Source organism: Bubalus bubalis, chromosome X (assembly GCF_019923935.1).
Source record: "Bubalus bubalis isolate 160015118507 breed Murrah chromosome X, NDDB_SH_1, whole genome shotgun sequence".
In the NCBI taxonomy this organism is placed as follows: domain Eukaryota; kingdom Metazoa; phylum Chordata; class Mammalia; order Artiodactyla; family Bovidae; genus Bubalus; species Bubalus bubalis.
In genome coordinates this window covers 74572057-74592706 of record NC_059181.1, presented here as the reverse complement: position 1 = coordinate 74592706, position 20650 = coordinate 74572057, and the positions used below count along the sequence as shown (strand labels likewise).

Sequence of the window (20650 nt, the reverse complement as noted above, 5' to 3'; positions counted from 1 at the left end):
ATACAGACTGCATTATATTAGCATATGCTATTAGGTATGGGAGTTTAGGGTAAAATTTGTTGTTGGGGTAATATAGTCCACCATTAAACAATTATGCTACTATTTACTGATTGCCTCTTTAGTAAAATACAAAACTCAAATATAAATCTGAATGAAATACCAATATATGCTACAATGTGAAAAAATCCTGAAAACCTGCTAAGTGAAAGAAGCCAGACAGATAAGGTTGCATAGTGTGTGATTCCAGTTAGTTGAAATATCCAGAACAGATAAATCCACAAACACAGAATAATTAGTGGTTTCCAGGGGTTATAGGGAGGCAGGGAATGCTATGCTATGCTATGCTAAGTCACTTCAGTCATGTCCGACTCTGTGCGACCCCAAAGACGGCAGCCCACCAGGCTCCCCCATCCCTGGGATTCTCCAGGCAAGAACACTGGAGTGGGTTTCCATTTCCTTCTCCAATGCATGAAAGTGAAAAGTGAAAGTGAAGTCACTCAGTCGTGTCCGACTCTTAGCGACCCCATGGATTGCAGCCTACCAGGCTCCTCCGTCCATGGGATTTTCCAAGCAAGAGTACTGGAGTGGGGTGCCATTGCCTTCTCCGAGGGAGGCAGGGAATAGTGATTGTTTAATAGGTACAGGGTTCCATTTTGGGATAATGAAAATGTTTTGGAAATAGAAAGTGATGGTTGCACAACACAGTGAATATACTAAATATCTCTGAATTGTAGACTTTAAAATAGTTAATTTTATGTCATATGAGTTTTATCTTAATAAAATAAAAATAAAACTACAAATATAAATCTGACACAACTTCTGTCCTAGAGGAATTGTGAATCTATTAAGATCAAAAGTACATCAACAGCATTGATAACTAGCTTAAGACATTTACCATACAGACCAGAGCTAAAGAGTTAACACTTAAAGAAACAGATTAATGGAGGAGGTGGCATCTGAGTCAAGGCAAAGAAGACTAGAAAGAAAAGAACCTTAAGGGAAGAATAGTATGTTGATGTATGGCAAAACCAATACAATATTGTGAAGTAAAAAAAAATAATAATAATAATTTAAAAATATGAAAAAAAAAATCACACAAAAAAGAGAAGAATAGTAGTATTTGCTCTATCTACATCAGGAGTGCATTGTGAGATCCATGGAAAGAAAAATGAGAACACTTTCTAAAATGTAAGACATTCATTACAGAAATGTGAATCATTATTAGTACCGGTAATTTTGAAGCTTAAAGTTGTTGCAGTCTGCAGTGTTCCTACCTGTATTACTCAGCTCTTGAAACCCACAATAGGGAAGATACAAAGGATATATTAATGGCATTTATAAAGTAATATTGTGATAATGCAGATGCTCTTAGAATCAACTCTTCCCCTTCCATTTACTGTCTTTAAACTTTATAACTGTGTATGTAGAAATGCTTTAACTTGAGTCGTTGATGTTAACATTAAACAAATGGTCTGAAATCATAGCCAAAGCACTCTGGAAAAACACTTCAACATAGGTCTCACTTTCCCAGCCTAAATAAGTATGACCAAATTAAACGAGTGGTACTGCCATGTTTTGTTTTGCTTTTTTCTGGCCCTCCACTGAGCCAATTAACTCATGTCCTGCCTTATACAGCCACTTCTTTATCTACTAGAGAATATTTTGTTTACCTTAATCTTGTTTGTCAAGAAACCTGGGTTTGAATATCTTTTAAACTGCAGATATGACAAAGGGCTGCCATGCTTTCTAGAGCAGCCAAGTCCAAAAGAACTTTCTGCAATGTTGGAATATTCTACATCTGAACTATTCAATACAAATGGCCACATATGTCTGTTAAGCATGTAAAATATGACTAGTGGGACTTGAGAACACAATTTTAAATTTTGATTAATTTTAACTGACTGAAATGTTAATAGTCACATGTGGCTAGTGGTACTGGACTGGACAACAGAGTTCTAGAAACTATAGTCAAGTATTAGGGTCATGGTCACTGCCATACATCAATATAAATGTCATAATTTTTAATATATATATGAATATATATATATAGGCTTCCCAGTAGTTCAGCAGTAAAGAATCTGCCTGCAGTGCAGGAGATACAGGAGATGCAGGTTCAATCCCTGGGTCAGGAAGATCCCTGGAGAAGGGCATGGCAATCCATTCCAGGATTCTTGCCTGGAGAATCCCATGGACAGAGGAGCCTGACAGGATACAGTCCCTAGGGTCGTAAAGAACTGGAGATGACTGAAGCGACTGAGAGCGTGCACGTGCGCGCGCGCACACACACACACACACACACGTATATATACACACACACACACATATATATATATATATCCCTTCCCTCTTGAGCCTCCCTCCCCCACACCACCCCCTCAATCCATCTCTCTAGGTCATCACAGAGCACCAGTCAGGGCTCCCTGTTATATAGCAGCTTTGCACTAGTTATCTATTTTACACGTTAGTTTTTATATGTCAATGCTACTTTCTACCACCACAACATTGTAAAGCAATTATGTTCCAATTAAAAAGGAAAATATTAGGGTTATATATCTGGTAGACATTCTCAGATTAAAAATGAGGGTTGTTAGGGGAATAGGAAGATCTGAAAAAATCCTAATGCTTACTGTCAGATTATCTGTAGCTTTAAAATGGATGAAGAAACTGGCAATGAGGCTACCAGCACTGGCAAGCTGCTGGTCCTTCTCTGATTTCCCCCTCACCTGAGGTGTGAAGTTAAGTGAGGCTGCACAGAGGTAGGGGGGTGGATAAAAGAAAGGACTTTTGGTAGTCTCCAGTGGTGAACTAACCTCCAATAGCTTTCAGTTACTCTGAAAAAAAATATAGTTAGCATAACAGAAACCCTTAGTGAAGTTCTGGCATCGAGCAGAGAGTCTGTTAAAATAAAGAGGGAAAATGTTTATGTCATTCGAGCAGAATCAACAAATGGGTAATATGGGGTTACTATGTGCCAGGCACAGTGAATTTCATTAATTAAAAGATGTGGTTGTGCTTACTATGATTGTGTAATATTACTTAAAATCCTTCAAGGAAAGCAAGTTTTGGTGTGCAATGGCTTTCTTTCTTTCTTTCTTTCTTTTTTTTTTTTTTTTTTTTTTTTTGCTATTTAACATTACTCCTTGAAATCTACCTAAATGGCTTTTCTCTTTTTGTTCTCTTTGTTTTGGTCTTTCCAGTTTCTACTGCTTTCTTCTTTTAACTCCAGATAAGTGTTACCTGTTTTGTACTCTTGCATCTCCACGTGGCTGTTTATGCAAAATATTCACCAAGAGTTTTCATCTCAGCTTTAAAAAAAAAAAGGAAACAAAACTGTCAAAATAATTTAAAAATTAGTGATCCAATTTCCCTTCTCAAGATCTCAAAGTGCATTCTTCTGAATACTGACTAGCTTTGAATATTAGTTTATTTCCAAGTACATTCTTTTATGTAGAAAGGTCTGGGTCTACAGTCTATGTAGCAAGATTCAACTTGAATGGCCCTAATTACTAGCGTTTTAATTAAGCTTAATGTATTTTAAATGTACAACTATAGACGTTCTATTATCCATATCCAAGACAATAAGGTGTTAAAATTTTAAACAAACAAAATATTCTAAAGGATATAATCAGCTGATCTGGGCAGGGTGGATTTCTTTATCCATAAGAAAACAATATAAATAATGCAGAGAGGGATTATTATGTTCTTATCATACAGGAAGAATAATTGACTCAGGGAACTAAAAAAAAAAAAATATACAGTTGATATCTAATCATAAGGTTGGAATTCGACGGCTAGAACAGCCGTCAGAGTTCGACAAGGCAGCAGCGCGCGTTTGCTAACAGCTAAAATTCTGTGGTAAATTTTCCTCATGTCGAGCTGAAGTTAGCCTACTCTAAATTCGCGCCCCCACACCCCCATTTTCCTCCTTGTTCTGCCTCAGGCTGTCCCTGTGAAGGAAATCTCTGGAGACTCTCACCTCAGAGAGACTCCTCCAATCTATGGTCCTGTCCCACCAAGTTGTCAGTTAGCCAAACTAACTGTCCCCTCACTCCCTTTTTCCGTCCTCGGTTTTTCTTAGGACACTTTCCATGCCTGTCCTCACCCAAAAGCCTCCCACTAGTCTGTCAGGACCTCCATCTGCAATGCGAAGCTTCGAGCAGAGCTGCGAGACTGAGGCAGCCTGACCACCTGAGGCCAAGGGACCAAAGGCCTCCCGGTTACTCTGACTCTCCCCGTTCCTCTGCCCTGGCAATCCGGTGGGCCTCCTCCCCTCCACAACTACCCGCGTTTTGTTAGACCATATCGCCTTACAGGGCTTTCAAATGGATGCTCCTCAGAATGGTAAACGCCTCCCGCTACAGCCGCACCCGAGGGTTACAGCAAGCCGCCTTCCTACTTGCCTCTTCCCCTACCCTCTCCGGCCAGACGCCGCGGGGGCAGGATTCCCTCAGCTACCAACAGGGCGGTTGGGCAGGGGAAGGACAGGTCCCGGTTGCGCTGCGCCCAGCACGCGGGTCACCGCGGCCCTCAGCGCCCAGCGCATCCCAAGGAACCGCCGGCTGCGGGTGACGTAACTCTGCCCCGACCTGGCGCGCGGGGGTGGGGTTAGCGGTGGGGGCGGGGGAAGTGAGCGGAGAGGAGGTGGGGGGAGTGTTGGGGGGGGCCGGCCGTTGGCTGGGGAGGTGGTCTTCGCCTTTTACCCGCACTTAATAGCTGTTGAAAAAGTTTGTTTTCCCTGCAATGCTGTACAAATATCTGTGCGTGTACTTTAAGGGGTCTAAAAGAAGATTAATCACAGAGAGACGCGCGCGCGCACACACACACACACACACACACAATCAAGGTGAGCAAGAATTCAAAGCAACAAGAAAACTAATCTGGAAGCAACAGGTGGTCAGATTTCTCAGTGAAATAAACGGTCGAAGGAATGCTGAACCAATGTGAAACACCCCTCTCTAGCGTTTATGGGAAATCCACTTTTTTTTTTTTTTCCTTTAAGCTTTTAGACCTAGAAACTGAGGCCTCGAGTTGAAGGCGTGGGGGCGGGGATGGGGGAAGGCTACAACTAGGATCTCTAGTAGCCTTACAGTCTCACGATTAGTTCAAGTAGCTTCCATTTTGAAGTGCTATGGATTTAGATAATATGCTGGTTTAAAGTGGACCCTTGCTAGTACTCAGTGTTCAAAATTAAACTTAGAATATTTTGTTTCTTTTGAACACAAATTGTCACCGGAACACTGAATCCCTTGACCTTGTAAATTTATGAACCCTGTTTTAAACAAAGCTGAAATTCTCTCATGCTATTAAACCTCAATATGATACCTGAGTATTTCTTTTCCTTCACCAAGTGCTCTTGAAGCTGTGCGGCCTTACATGGTACCATAATAGGCGAACATATTTATGTTTAAACTCCTTTATCAAAGCAAACGTCTAAAAGCTGTAATGAGCTAACTCAAAGTTTCTATTAATAGCCCTATTCACTGGAAAACATTTCTTATGTATTCCATATCACCAAAGGAAGTCATCTGGTCCACAAAATAGAATATTTAAATACTGAATGTAGCTAGAATGAACCTAAAAAAAATAATTTTATCTAATTCCCTCATTTACTGATGAGAAAATGGAGACCCAGATAGAAAAGAGTTGTTTCAAGTCACACAACAGTTTAGTGGCAGAACTAGAAAAAGAATCCAAACATCTGAACCTCAGTGCTGTGCTCCATCCACCAAACCCCAAACATACTGGAATTAAATGATATCTCAAGCAAATGGTGAAAGTTTGGAAAGATGTCACATGTATCTGTCTCCTGGGATCTAGACACAAGAAGAGATGATAAAAACCAAAAAGAAACAACCAAAAAAAAAATTTCCAAACACTAATGATGTGAAAGGAAAGCAGAATATAGTGAGTGGGAAGAGGTGGAAGCAAATAGAAAACTGTGTTTTACAGGTGTGAACATATATGAATCACTTCTGACCAGATGAAATTATTACAATCCGTTAGGAAGGAGGAAGATTCTGGCTCCCATCCACTTTTACAAAAATAGATGTTTCCCACTTTAATCATCTATCTCAATGGGGCTTCCTTCCTGTTTCCTCAAACTCTGAATCTTATCTGTATCTGCTATATAAACTTAAGTAATCATTATTATTATTATTGCTACTACTGACATAATTTCTGGATTCCTGCAGCTCAAAACTGTCTTTTCAGCAGTTGAACATGTCATTCAAAAGTGTGTGTATTCACAGAAGCTAGATTAGAGCTAGCACATTCAAATTGTGGGATTTTACTTTTTGTTGTTTAATTAGCAGGATATAGTTCTGTGGAGCTGGGACATACCACTTCATTTGCTGTTATTCTCCATGGTTTCAGCTTCATACAAATTAATCTGATAGACTGACCTCTGCTAATTTGTTAATAATTGTTGACAAACTCCCTTGTAAGATAATTGTAATTTAGCAGTAGCTTTGTGTACTGAATGACAATCTGAGAAACCTGTCAAAATTTAATGACTCCTGAATCCCCTTTTGTTTGCCCATTAAAATTATATGTATAAGACACACATATGTAATGTATTAAATATTCATATGTTTATAAGTATGCTGCTGCTAAGTCGCTTCAGTCGTGTCCGACTCTGTGTGACCCCAGAGACAGCAGCCCACCAGGCTCCCTGGTCCCTGGGATTCTCCAGGCAAGAACACTGGAGTGGGTTGCCATTTCCTTCTCCAATGCAGGAAAGTGAAGAGTGAAAGTGAAGTCGCTCAGCCGTGTCCAACTCTTTGCGACCCCATGGACTGCAGCCTACCAGGCTCCTCTGCCCATGGGATTTTCCAGGCAAGAGTACTGGAGTGGGGTGCCATTGCCTTCTCCAGTTTATAAGTATATATACACATAAATATTTATGTGTATGTATAATAAAGACAACTAAGAATAAGAAACACAGTAGTAAGGTTTATGAATATCATATCACAGATTTCAAAGGACTTTGACAAGTATTTTCTAATTTCTTTCAGCAAATGATGTGCTATTTACCAGAAAGCAAAACTAAATTATTATGAGCCATTGCTACATTTTGTTAACACAGCCAGTTAGATTTTTGACTTGATAATAACTGAGCTAAAACTCAGGAGGGGATATGTATGTAACAAGTACCTTACAAATAATCTCTCGCATCTGCATCATGCCATGTGAGCTGCAAAGCATCTCTACGTATATTACATTATTTGAGCCCCACAGCAACACTTTTAAAATGATTGAGAGGAGAGACTTTTATATCCATCAGACGATTAGAAAACTGAAGCTCAGGGGTTTAAATTATTTACCCAATGCATCATTGCCAGATAAGTAAAACTGCTGATACTTAAACCCGAATTGTCTAACTCCTGTATCAGTGTTCTGTTACCCCAGAGATTGAGGAACAATTAATTGTATATCACAAACACAGGATTTGACTTTCTGGACAAAAAACTATTCTAGCTCCAATCGTATCTCTCAAAATATTCTTTCCCTGTCCTCTCCTATTCTTCTTCTCACACTTTCTGACAAATATAAACTTTTATGCACTTCCTTGATGATACTCTTTACTTCTTGGAATTGAACTATTATTCAATGCAAATGATCCCCAAATCCTCATTTACAGGCATATCCATCTTTACACACGTTGTTATCAACTGATATAAGTTGTCAAAACCAACCAGCTTGTTCAGAATGGCTCTGCAGTTCTTCACGCAAAAAAAGAACACTCTGTTTATTACATATATATATATATATGAAGTTTTATATATATATATAATTATAGAAAATTCTGTGTATATATGAATTTACAGAACCTTCCATAATTAAAAAGAGATCTGCTAACAAAAGTCTAGCTGAGTGAATTGGTATTAGAGTGGAATAGCCCAGGCATATTGAGGAAGCCAAAGGAGAAAAAAGATTCAGAATGATGGTGTTTATTTTCAAACAGATAAAGGCATTGGACTTACTGATAAGAAGTCACTGATGAACTTGGAGTGGTTGAAATCCAAATTTCAATTACTATTAATAAATATAAAAGCAACCACAATTATTGAGCATTTACTCCATGACAGAAATTGCACTCTAGTTTACTTAATTTCTAAGGTAAAAAATATGCATTATAACATAAATACAAAAGGGGCACACATTGTAGGTGTAAAACTCAATGAATTCTCCCAAACTGCACCCTCCTTTACTTTTTTTTTTTTTCATGTAGTTGAAAATATTTTATTTTATTTTTATATACATATATATATTTTTTGGAGTTTTTTTTTTAATTTAAATTTTATTTTATTTTTAAACTTTACATAACTGTATTAGTTTTGCCAAATATAAAAATGAATCCGCCACAGGTATACATGTGTTCCCCATCCTGAACCCTCCTCCCTCCTCCCTCCCCATTCCATCCCTCTGGGTCGTCCCAGTGCACCAGCCCCAAGCATCCAGTATCGTGCATCGAACCTGGACTGGCAACTCATTTCATACATGATATTTTACATGTTTCAATGCCATTCTCCCAAATCTTCCCACCCTCTCCCTCTCCCACAGAGTCCATAAGACTGTTAAGCACGTCAAGATCAAGAAACAGAACATTACCTACACTAAGCACCTTTTAAAATAAAGTATTTCATTTTTTAAACAACTCAGTGAAATGGTTATTTCCTTTTTCTATATGATGAATCTTGCTCAGAGATGTAAACATGTTCATGATTACCCATCTTAGAAATTTCAGAGAGGAGTTTAAAGTATTTCTCTCAATCTGCAAAGTTCATGCCACACATTTACCTTTAAAAAGTTAAACAGTGATATAAAAACTAAATATAGGACTGAAATTTGAGAAAAGATTTGAGACGTTTGAGAGAAGAGATGATCCTTGGGGATAGTTGAAGACTGAGGGGAAGGAGCTGGTGGTAAGGAAAGATCAAAGATACAAGAAAGAAAAAAGTTAGGTTGCTGAAAGAGATGGGCAGTAAAAGGCTAACCAAGAAAAAAAGGAACACATCCTTTTATTTTTTATTTATTTTTTTTTTAATTTTATTTTATTTTTAAACTTTACATAACTGTATTAGATTTGCCAAATATCAAAATTAATCCGCCACAGGTATACATGTGTTCCCCATCCTGAACCCTCCTCCCTCCTCCCTCCCCATTCCATCCCTCTGGGTCGTCCCAGTGCACCAGCCCCAAGCATCCAGTATCGTGCATCGTGCCATTCTCCCCAATCTTCCCACCCTCTCCCTCTCCCACAGAGTCCATAAGACTGTTCAATACATCAGTGTCTCTTTTGGAACACATCCTTTTAAACAGAAGGATAAGCAGATGAACCTATAGGGAAATACTGAGGTGGAATGGAGATTGTAGAGTGAAGCAAATCCATCTATATTGAAAATGAGAAGCACTATGTTAGCTTGAGTTTTAAGTATCATTTCAGGGGAAAAAAAAAACATGCTTTATTTAAAGTGAGAAGGTGAAAAAAAGAGAATAATCAACTGACATTTATTGAATACTTAAAATACTCTGGGTATTCTTCTAAGTAATTTACATATTTTGGCTTATGCAATCTAATAAATAACCCTGCAATATAGGAACAAATGATCTCCCCATTTTACAGATCAAGAAACTGAGTTAGGTATCCGACTTAAGTTAACATAAATAAACTAATAATTTGTGGATTCAGAATTTGAACCCAAGCCATCTGGTTCCAGATTCCTTGCACATAGACAGATGTGAAAGTGTTTGTTCACAAGAGAATGAGTGTCAAGACACTCAATAGATGAGAGAGATGGGCAAATAGGGCAGGAGGAGAGGTATAGGGATAGGTAGAATTGAATTAAATGGTAATGAAAACATGGAAGAGAGAAGATCATGCCTTTATGTGAAAATTCTGATGTATTGGATATGAATAAAATATAATCATGAAGCAACATTTATTAAAATGCTATCAAAGCTAAAAAAAAAAAAAAAAGAATGGCTTCATAGTCAGACACTGAGACCTGAATTGATGTCTCAGCATGGCACTTACTAGATGTGTACTAGTAAGTATAGAGAATGTGTAAATTATCCTAGTAAGAACCATTCTGCAGAAGGTCTATTGAAATTAAGAGCATTAATTTGAGCTATATCTCCCACTTTACCACCTCAACACCCTTAGTTTTTAAACTCTCTGCCAAAATTTGCAATATATGTGTACGCAGTGAGAATCTCTGTACATAGTGTTTTATGAGGGATGTAAAAAAACACACATAGTCACTCAAATTCCCCAGTAGCCTGTCATAGTGGGTAACATTTTCATTCCTTCCTTTGGGTTTAAAGCCCAAATCTGAAGGTTCCAAAAATGACAGAATAAATCTCATTTGTATTCATTAACAACTTACTGGTGGTTTATCAATTCCCTAGCCAAAAGATTGAAGAAGAGGACATTAAAGTTTTAGTATGATAAGTGGATAAGGGGAAAAGATGTCAGGAAAAGATACAGAACTTCAGATGCTACAGAGACAGAAAGGTGGGAAGCTTAGCTTAAGACAGACTTGTCTTACTTCACAGTTTGGCCAAATGGCTAGTCCTGTGCCTTAGCTTTGCAATCTATCAGGTTTTTCTCTGCCAAATCTCAGCACAATTCCTTCAGAAGAGAAGCTTAGTGTTTGCTCAGGCTTCTTTCCCGAGTAAACCTGTTCTACACTCAGACAAATTAAATAGATTTCCTCCTCAACAAATATACTGCAAAAAATTAAAGGGAGAGTGGCTAATGACAAAATAGCAAATCCCCCAAATATCTGGAATGTAGTACACAGAGTTTTACTGAAAACTTACTGTATTTTGTCAGTCTAAATCTTGCCAAAATATTCCATCTATTTGTAAAGAAAGTTCCCAAGTTTTTAATGACTCCATGTCATAAGAAAATTATATATTCATCATAGCAAAAGTAGTTACACATAAGAGAAAGCTGGTTGCATTCTCCATATTCCTTATTCACCAAGGAAATATCTTGATATATGAGTTGGCCAAGAAGTTCATTGGGTTGTACAAACTTTTTGGCTAACCCGATATTGTAACTTCAAACAGCATAAGTGTGTGTGCACAGGGACAGTGAATCCCTTTTAGAATTTCAAAGGCCAATGAAAACGTTAGCCAAAGGCTAACAATGTGACTTCATCTGTTTATTGACTATATAAAATAGTGATTTGTCTCTTCATATAAGTAATGCTTCTAAAAGCATTGACAACGTGCACTGATTCTGAATGAACAGATTTAAGATCATTTGTTGTGCTATTATTTTTTCTAGATGAGTTATAAATGGAGAAGAGATTTGACTGTGCTGATTTAGACTGAATTCTAAATAACTGCATTATCTTGGGGAAAAACACTAGGGTCCTTATATACACTTGCCTCAGGAACTGATAAATGAATCTTCTCAAGCCTCATATGATCTAAGTTATTTCTATGATCTAAGTTTCTTAGTTTTTCTCTTCACCTAGAAATCTATATTTCTTAATGTTGTCTTGAGCAAGTCATTTAAATTTCTGAGCCTCAATTTGTTTCATCTGCACAACAGGGCCAATAGTAACTCAGAGTGCTGCTTGAGGATCAAATGAGATAACTTATGAAAAATGTTTAGTATAGTAAATGTAAGGTAAACTATTATTTCATAAATAGTATATAAATAACAGATAAGACGTTTTGTTCTTTAAAACTGGTTTCCCATTCTTGGTTAACAACATTAAAAGGGGGAAAATAAAACCTCACCTTTCGTGTCAAAAAAACCAGCAAGGCAGTATGGCCTCTAATACCTTTACTATCTCTACAAAGAGGTAACTGAACAGGGACATTTAGAAAGGAGTGCTCAACACTGAATCTTCCTTCTCATATACAAGCCCCTAATGAGCCTCATTAGGGAAAAAAGGCAAAAACACAGATAAGAGCAGATTGCTCATCATGGTCTAGTTTTTATATTGATCACCCAGTCTATGCTTTTTACAATTATTTAACATTTCACAGTAGCAGTAGTTGGAAAAAAAAAAAAAATCCTGACCTTCCTAGAGGCCCTGACAATTTAACTGGCTATAGTGTGGCAATAAGACTCACTCAAATTATAATGCCATTTCAATTTTATATTGAAAAAAAATATGTAGTGGAGGAAGGTGTAGAAAGGCTGCTGCTGCTGCTGCTAAGTCACTTCAGTCATGTCCAACTCTGTGCGACCCCATAGATGGCAGCCCACCAGGCTCTCCCGTCCCTGGGATTCTCCAGGCAAGAACACTGGAGTGGGTTGCCATTTCCTTCTCCAATGCATTAAAGTAAAAAATGAAAGTGAAGTCTCAGTCGTGTCTGACTTGTAGCAACGCCATGGACTGCAGCCTACCAGGGTCCTCCAACCATGGGATTTTCCAGGCAAGAGTACTGGAGTGGGGGTGCCATTGCCTTCTCTGGTAGAAAGGCTAGAAATGAGCATAGTGGCTGAGAACTCACATCACCTGTTTAGTCATGACTATGCTGTTGGTACAAGATCCTCATAAGTATCATGCCTGAGTTCATGCCAAAGGCATGGCTGACATAAAGGCTAGGACTCTGACACATATTTTCAAGCATTTCAGGCCAATTTTGGACTGGAATAGTAGATATCTCATTTTGTCTGTCTATTTTGATAGTAAGAAAAGCATGGTGAAAAGCTAAAGAAAATGATCTATGCCTGGAATTGTGCTCAGTCTGCACTCCCACCCTTCTTTCTCCCTCTCTTTCTCCATATCTGTCTCTGTCTCTCTCTTAAAGGTATTAAGTTGCTACTGAACCTTATTCTGCTACTGAGTCAAATCTATATTTTTGGCTTCAGTTATTATATATGTGTGTGTGTGTGTGTCATATACATATGCAATGTGTCCCTGTACCAGGTTTTATTTTTTTTTACTTTATTTTTTTTATTCTTTTATTTTATTTTTAAACTTTACATAATTGTATTAGTTTTGCCAAATATCAAAATGAATCCGCCACAGGTATACATGTGTTCCCCATCCTGAACCCTCCTCCCTCCTCCCTCCCCATACCATCCCTCTGGGTCATCCCAGTGCACCAGCCCCAAGCATCCAGTATCGTGCATCGAACCTGGACTGGCAATTCTAAAATTTTATTGCCTACTGTGGAGGATCAAAGAAATAGGGGTTTTGAGAAAACAGAGCTGAGAGCTTCTGAGCAACAAACATAAAAGGATATAATATTCTTATATTTTCCATTGTGTCCACAATTTAAATCACTGCTTAAAAATGTTACACAAACTGAAGAATTCATATGCTGTAGGAACATAAAGCAAGTAGCTGGTTTAATGAAAAGAAAAATATTGAAAGTGAGCCACAAGAGGCCTGATTATTGGAATGCTAATAAGATCCAATAACGTTACTAGTATCTCTGCTTCCTCATGAACTCTTCCTCATTTATGAGCCAGTTTGAAATCAAAGAATTAAATTTTAAGGAAAAACGTTTATCTGAACGTTGATCTAAATGGGCATCAATGCAACCAAGTTAGTCAGTTTACCAACTGAATTACCTTATTTTGTTTGAATTCACCTGTTAGGAATGTAGAGATCAAGGAATAATGCCAGTGAAAATTAAGCTGCTTTTGTGAAAGAAGTATTTATATATTTTGGGAAATGCCTTTTCTCCCAGCTGCTCTGCAGATAATCACTGAGTTCAATCGGCACCAACTTGGAATAACTGGTTTTACATGAATTTATTAACGGGACAGGGCACAATTGAAGTGTAATCCGTTTTATTTTTTAAACTCAAAACCAATAACCATGTTCAGGTAAATATGTTGATGCTATCAATTTTAAAATAAAAATTGTTTTGAGCTGTAACCATATCTGATTTTTCCCCATTAAATGTATTTTATGACACAAAACAGCATTGCTAATCCACCCTAGGACTAGGAATCTTAGAAATTTGTTGAGATAGTATTTTAAGTTATATAATTGGTTTTTTGGTATTGTATTGTATTGTATGTATTGTATTGCAGTTTTCAAATTAATATGGGTAGGGTGGCAATTCAATGAACACATTGATATATTTCAGAAAGGCTGAGTTCAAACTCCAAGTTTAACTTGTAACTCTCTGAGTAACCTTAGTTTTATCAGTTAACCTCTTTGTACCACTCTGGGTCTTCACCTATAAAATAAGGGATTTGAATTAGATGATTCCTTGTGAGTACGTAACATTCTATGATTTTTGCCTCATCTTTTGACCTAATCAAGTCAATGAAGAAACCTTTAAATAATTTTCTCCCTAGCATCGCATTACAACCAACAGGGAAAATGGTTATATTCTTATATTGTTTCTAATACAATTATAGAATAAGTATGTTACCTACATACCTAGAGAATCCCTTTCTGTTAGTTTTCCTCCCTCAGTCTCTTAATTCATTTTGGCATGTGACACTATGATAAAGAGGAGACCACAATGCCTATCACTGCAAAGTTATCTCTGACAGTCCTTAAGCTTCTAAACTTCTATCCAGGAGGCAGTGACTTCTCTGTCTTCTACAGGGCCCTTATATTGTCAGTGCAGGCCCCTACCATCAGATCAGATCAGATCAGATCAGTCGCTCAGTCATGTCCGACTCATTGAGACCCCATGAATCACAGCACGCCAGACCTCCCTGTCCATCACCAACTCCCGGAGTTCACTCAGACTCACGTCCATCGAGTCAGTGATGCCATCCAGCCATCTCATCCTCTGTTGCCCACTTCTTCTCCTGCCCCCAATCCCTCCCAGCATCAGGGTTTTTTCCAATGAAGCAACTCTTCGCATGAGGTGGCCAAAGTACTGGACTTTCAGCTTTAGCATCATTCTTTCCAAAGAAATCCCAGTGCTGATATCCTTCAGAAAGGACTGATTGGATCTCCTTGCAGTCCAAGGGACTCTCAAGAGTCTTCTCCAACACCACAGTTCAAAAGCATCAATTCTTTGGCGCTCAGCCTTCTTCACAGTCCAACTCTCACATCCATACATGACCACAGGAAAAACCATAGCCTTGACTAGACGAACCTTTGTTGGTAAAGCAATGTCTATGATTTTGAACATGCTATCTAGGTTGGTCATAACTTTCCTTACAAGGAGCAAGCGTCTTTTAATTTCATGGCTGCAGTCACCATCTGTAGTGATTTTGGAGCCCAGAAAAATAGTCTGACACTGTTTCCACTGTTTCCCCATCTATTTCCCATGAAGTGGTGGGACGGGATGCCACGATCTTCGTTTTCTGAATGTTGAGCTTTAAGCCAACTTTTTCACTCTCCACTTTCACTTTCATCAAGAGACTCCTGAGTTCCTCTTCACGTTCTGCCATAAGGGTGGTGTCATCTGCATATCTGAGGTTATTGATATTTCTCCCGGCAATCTTGATTCCAGCTGGGTTTCTTCCAGTCCAGCATTTCTCATGATGTACTCTGCATATAAGTTAAATAAACAGGGTGACAATATACAGTCCTGACGAACTCCTTTTCCTATTTGGAACCAGTCTGTTGTTCCATGTCCAGTTCTAACTGTTGCTTCCTGACCTGCATACAGGTTTGTCAAGAGGCAGGTCAGGTGATCTGGTATTCCCATCTCTTGAAGAATATTCCACAGTTTATTGTGATCCACACAGTGAAAGGCTGTGGCATAGTCAATAAAGCAGAAATAGATATTTTTCTGGAACTCTCTTGCTTTTTCTATGATCCAGCAAATGTTGGCAATTTGATCTCTGGTTCTTCTGCCTTTTCTAAAATCAGCTTGAACATCAGGAAGTTCACGGTTCACATATTGCTGAAGCCTGGCTTGGAGAATTTTGAGCATTACTTTACTAGCGTGTGAGATGAGTGCAATTGTGCAGTAGTTTGAGCATTCTTTGGCATTGCCTTTCTTTGGGATTGGAATGAAAACTGACCTTTTCCAGTCATGTGGCCACTGCTGAGTTTTCCGAATTTGCTGGCATATTGAGTGCAGCACTTTCACAGCATCATCTTTCAGGATTTGAAAGAGCTCAACTGGAATTCCATCTCCTCCACTAGCTTTGTTCGTAGTGATGCTTTCTAAGGCCCACTTGACTTCACATTCCAGGATGTCTGGCTCTAGGTCAGTGATCACACCATCGTGATTATCTTAGTCATGAAGATCTTTTTTGTACAGTTCTTCTGTGTATTCTTGCCACCTCTTCTTAATGTCTTCTGCTTCTGTTACGTCCATACCATTTCTGTCCTTTTTCGAGCTCATCTTTGCATGAAATGTTCCTTTGGTATCTCTGATTTTCTTGAAGAGATCCCTAGTCTTTCCCATTCTGTTGTTTTCCTCTATTTCTTTGCAGTGATCACTGAAGAAGGCTTTCTTATCTCTTCTTGATATTCTTTGGAACTCTGCATTCAGATGTTTATATCTTTCCTTTTCTCCTTTGCTTTTCACTTCTCTTCTTTTCACAGCTATTTATAAGGCCTCACTAGACAGCCATTTTGCTTTTTTGCATTTCTTTTCCATGGGGATGGTCTTGATCCCTGTCTCCTGTACAGTGTCACAAACCTCATTCCATATTTCATCAGGCATTCTATCTATCAGATCTAGGCCCTTAAATCTATTTCTCACTTCCACTGTAGAATCATAAGGAATTTGATTTAGGTCATACCTGAATGGTCTAGTGGTTTTCCCTACTTTCTTCAATTTAAATCTGAATTTGGCAATAAGGAGTTCATGGTCTGAGCCACAGTCAGCTCCTGGTCTTGTTTTTGTTGACTGTATAGAGCTTCTCCATCTTTGGCTGCAAAGAATATAATCAATCTGATTTCAGTTTTGACCATCTGGTGATGTCCATGTATAGAGTCTTCTCTTGTGTTGTTGGAAGAGGGTGTTTGTTATGACCAGTGCATTTTCTTGGCAAAACTCTATTAGTCTTTGCCCTGCTTCATTCCGTATTCCAAGGCCAAATTTGCCTGTTAATCCAGGTGTTTCTTGACTTCCTACTTTTGCATTCCAGTCCCCTATAATGAAAAGGACATCTTTTTTTGGGTGTTAGTTCTAAAAGTTCTTGTAGGTCTTCATAGAACCATTCAACTTCAGCTTCTTCAGCGTTACTGTTTGGGGCATAGACTTGGATTACTGTGATATTGAATGGCTTGCCTTGGAAACGAACAGAGATCATTCTGTCGTTTTTGAGATTGCATCCAAGTATTGCATTTCAGACTCTTTTGTTGACCATGATGGCCACTCCATTTCTTCTGAGGGATTCCTGCCTGCAGTAGTAGATATAATGGTCATCTGAGTTAAATGCAATAATGATAATAGCAATAAAAGCAATAATAATTTTAAAAGTGTTAACACTTGAGTACTCACTAGTTACCAAGCACTGGCTTAAACAATTTGCATGTTTTATATAATTTAGCTCTCAAGAAATCTCTACAAGATACTTACAATCATTGATTCCTATTTCGAAGATGGGAAAAATGAGATTTAAACAAGTTAGTTCAGTTCAGTCACTCAGTCATGCCCGACTCTTTGTGACCCCATAGACTACAGCAAGCCAGTCTTCCCTGTCCATCAACAACTCCCAGATCCTACTCAAATTCATGTCCATTGAGTTGGTGATGCCATCCAATCATTTCATTCTCTGTCGTCCCCTTCTCCTCCCTCCTTCAATCTTTCCCAGCTTCAGGGTCTTTTCCAATGAGTTGGTTCTTCATATCAGGTGGCCAAAATATTAGAGTTTCAGCTTCAGCATCAGTCCTTCCAGTGAATATTCAGGACTGATTTCCTTTAGGATTAACTGGCTGGATCTCCTTGCAGTCCAAGGGACTCTCAAGAGTCTTCTCCAACACTAGAGTTCAAAAGCTTCAATTATTTGGCGCTCAACGTTCTTTGTAGTCCAACTCTCACATCCATACATGACTACTGGAAAACCATAGCTTTGACTAGATGGACCTTTGTTGGTAAAGTAATGTACCTGCTTTTTAAAATGCTGTCTAGTTTAGTCATCGCTTTTCTTCCAAGGAGCAAGTGTCTTTTTAATTTCATGGCTGCAGTCACCATCTGCAGTGATTTTGGAGCCCAAGAAAATAAAGTGTCTCCCTGTTTCCATTGTCTCCCCATCTATTTGGCAAGAAGCAATGGGACCAGATACCATGATCTTAGTTTTCTGAATGTTGAGTTTTAAGCCAACTTTTTCACTCTCCTTCATTTTCATCATGAGGCTCTTTAGTTCTTCTTTGCTTTTTGCCATTAGGGTGGTGTCATCTGAGTATCTGAGGTTATTGATATTTCTCCCGGCAATCTTGATTCCACCTTGTGCTTCATCCAGCCCAGCATTTTGCGTGATGTACTCTGTATGTAAGTTAAATAAGCTGGGTGACAATATACAGCCTTTACGTACTGCTTTCCTGGTTTGGAAACAATCTGTTGTTCCATGTCCATTTCTAACTGTTGCTTTCTGACCTGCATACAGATTTCTCAGGACGCAGAGAAGGTGGTCTGGTATTCCCATCTCTTTCGGAATTTTCCACAATTTGTTGTGATCCACACAGTCAAAGGCTTTGGTGTAGTCAATACAGGAGAAGTAGATGTTTTTCTGGAACTCTCTTGCTTTTTCCATGGTCCAGCGGATGTTTGCAATTTGATCTCTGGTTCCTCTGCCTTTTCTAAAACCAGCTTAAACATCTGGAAGTTTATGGTTCATGTATTGCTGAAGCCTGGGTTGGAGAATTTTGAGCATTACTTTACTAGCATGTGACACAAGACCACATGTTTCTTTGATGAAGAGGCAAAAGACAGTTAACAGTTTGTTGGGAAGTTTTGATTCATCCACTGTATTCGCCAGACATTGTACCTTTGGAGGTCCAGTTTAGTCTTTACAAAATTATCTTCATGGAAAAATGTTTCAACTTCCTGGAAGACTGAAAAAGATACCTGTAACAGTTCTTTCCTCAAAAAGATATGAATTTGCTGGAAAATGGCAGAAGATGTTGGAACAAAATTCTGAATTCATTGTTCAATAAAATTATTGGTGAAAATGGAAAAAAAGTGTCTTTTATTTTTGCTTAAAAAACAAAGGAAATTTTTGGCCAACCCAATATACTCTCATAATATTTTCATACATTCCTAGTAAGATCATTTTAGTGGTACAGTCCTTCTAGAAAGTGATTTAACAGCATAAAAATACCCTTACAATTAGTCATGTCCATGGACCTAACTTTCTAACTCCTAAAAGATAACCAGAGTTATGAGCTAATATTTTTGCTCATATTCATGCAAAGAAAATAAGTCCTATCTCACCACTCAGAGATATACATAACTGTCGAATTTTCATACAATCCTTCATACTTTTTATAGACTACATGTACTTTAAATAGTTATATATGCTTTTAAAGAAGAAAAGTTAGATTTTTTATGTATATATTGTTGTTTAGTTGCTCAGTCATGTCCAATTCTTTGTGACCCCATGGACTTTAGCCCACCAGGCTCCAGGCAAGAATACTTGAGTAGGTAGCCATTCTCTTCTCCAGGGGATCTTCCCAACCCAGGGATGGAATCCAGGTCTCCTGCATTTGCATGTTTGCAAAATTTTAATAAGAAGTCTTTCCATTTGGAATCAGAGCCACCCATATACAGGCATCCAACAAGCCAAATGCTATTCCTTTACAGCCCCAAACACAGGGTCAACATCCAGACCATTTTTAGGCTACTTAATTTTTCAAAGTTATTTATTTTCAAATATATTTCATTTTATTTTAATGAGAACCAATAAGATGAAACAAATTAATTAAAATGAGAGAAAGAAATACCAAATGTATTTAGCACATGAAATATAGAGAAATCAGCAGAACAGCAAAAATGGTATATTGTAAAGCATAAGCAACTAAAATTCTGAAAGCTTGAGTTCTGTAGACATTCGCTTCTTTTCTATAAACCTTAGAGTCTTCAGTGGCTAAATAAGAGGACTGAATTAAATAGTCTGCGGGCTTCCCAGGTGGCGCTAGTGGTAAAGAACCTGCCCGCCAATTCACAAGACTTAGGAGACTCAGGTTCGATCCCTGGATTGGGACGATCCCCTGGAAAAGGAAATGGTAACCCACTCCAGTATTCTTGCGTGGAGAATCCATGGACAGAGGAGCTTTGAAAGCTATAGTCCATAGGGTCAAAAAGAGTCAGACATGACTGATGTGACTTCACACACAAGGGCCATCCTTACAGATGAAGCTGAAGCTCTAATACTTTGGCCACTTGATGCGAAGAGCCAACTCATTGGAAAAGACCCTGGTGTTGGGAAAGACTGAAGGAAGAAGGTGAACTGGGCAGCAGAGGATGAGCTGATTAGATGGCAATACCAACTCAATGGACATGAGATTGAGCAAGCTCAGGGAGTTGGTGATGGACAGGGAAGCCTGGCGTGCTGCAGTCAGTGGGGTCATAAAGAGTTAGACATGACTTAGCGACTGAACAACAACATCACTGAACATTTCTGAGAGTCCCCTGGACTTTAAGGAGATCAAACCAGTCAATCCTAAAGGAAATCAACCTTGAAAATTCATTGGAATGACTGATGCTGAAACTGAAGCTCTGATACTTTGGCTGCTTGGTGGGAAGAGCCAACTCATTCCAAAAGACGCTGATGCTGGGAAAGACTGAGCACAGGAAG

The 20650-nt window shown here is 38.5% G+C and overlaps 1 protein-coding gene across 10 annotated transcripts in view; it reads right to left on the bottom strand.

The window, feature by feature from the left end:
- Positions 1-4570, bottom strand: part of LOC102398822 — a 472058-nt gene extending 467488 nt beyond the window's left edge. For 9 of the 10 annotated variants that reach the window (XM_025276189.3, XM_025276191.3, XM_044936736.2 and 6 more), the window contains exons 1-2: positions 4312-4570; positions 3238-3305 (exon numbers count right to left, since the gene is read on the bottom strand). The gene's annotated coding sequence lies outside the window, so the exon portion shown is untranslated. Of the gene's footprint in view, positions 1-2627; positions 2832-3237; positions 3306-4311 lie in introns of all 10 variants that reach the window. The other variant, XM_044936730.2, reaches the window with a different exon arrangement.
- Between the last annotated feature and the right edge of the window lie 16080 nt (positions 4571-20650).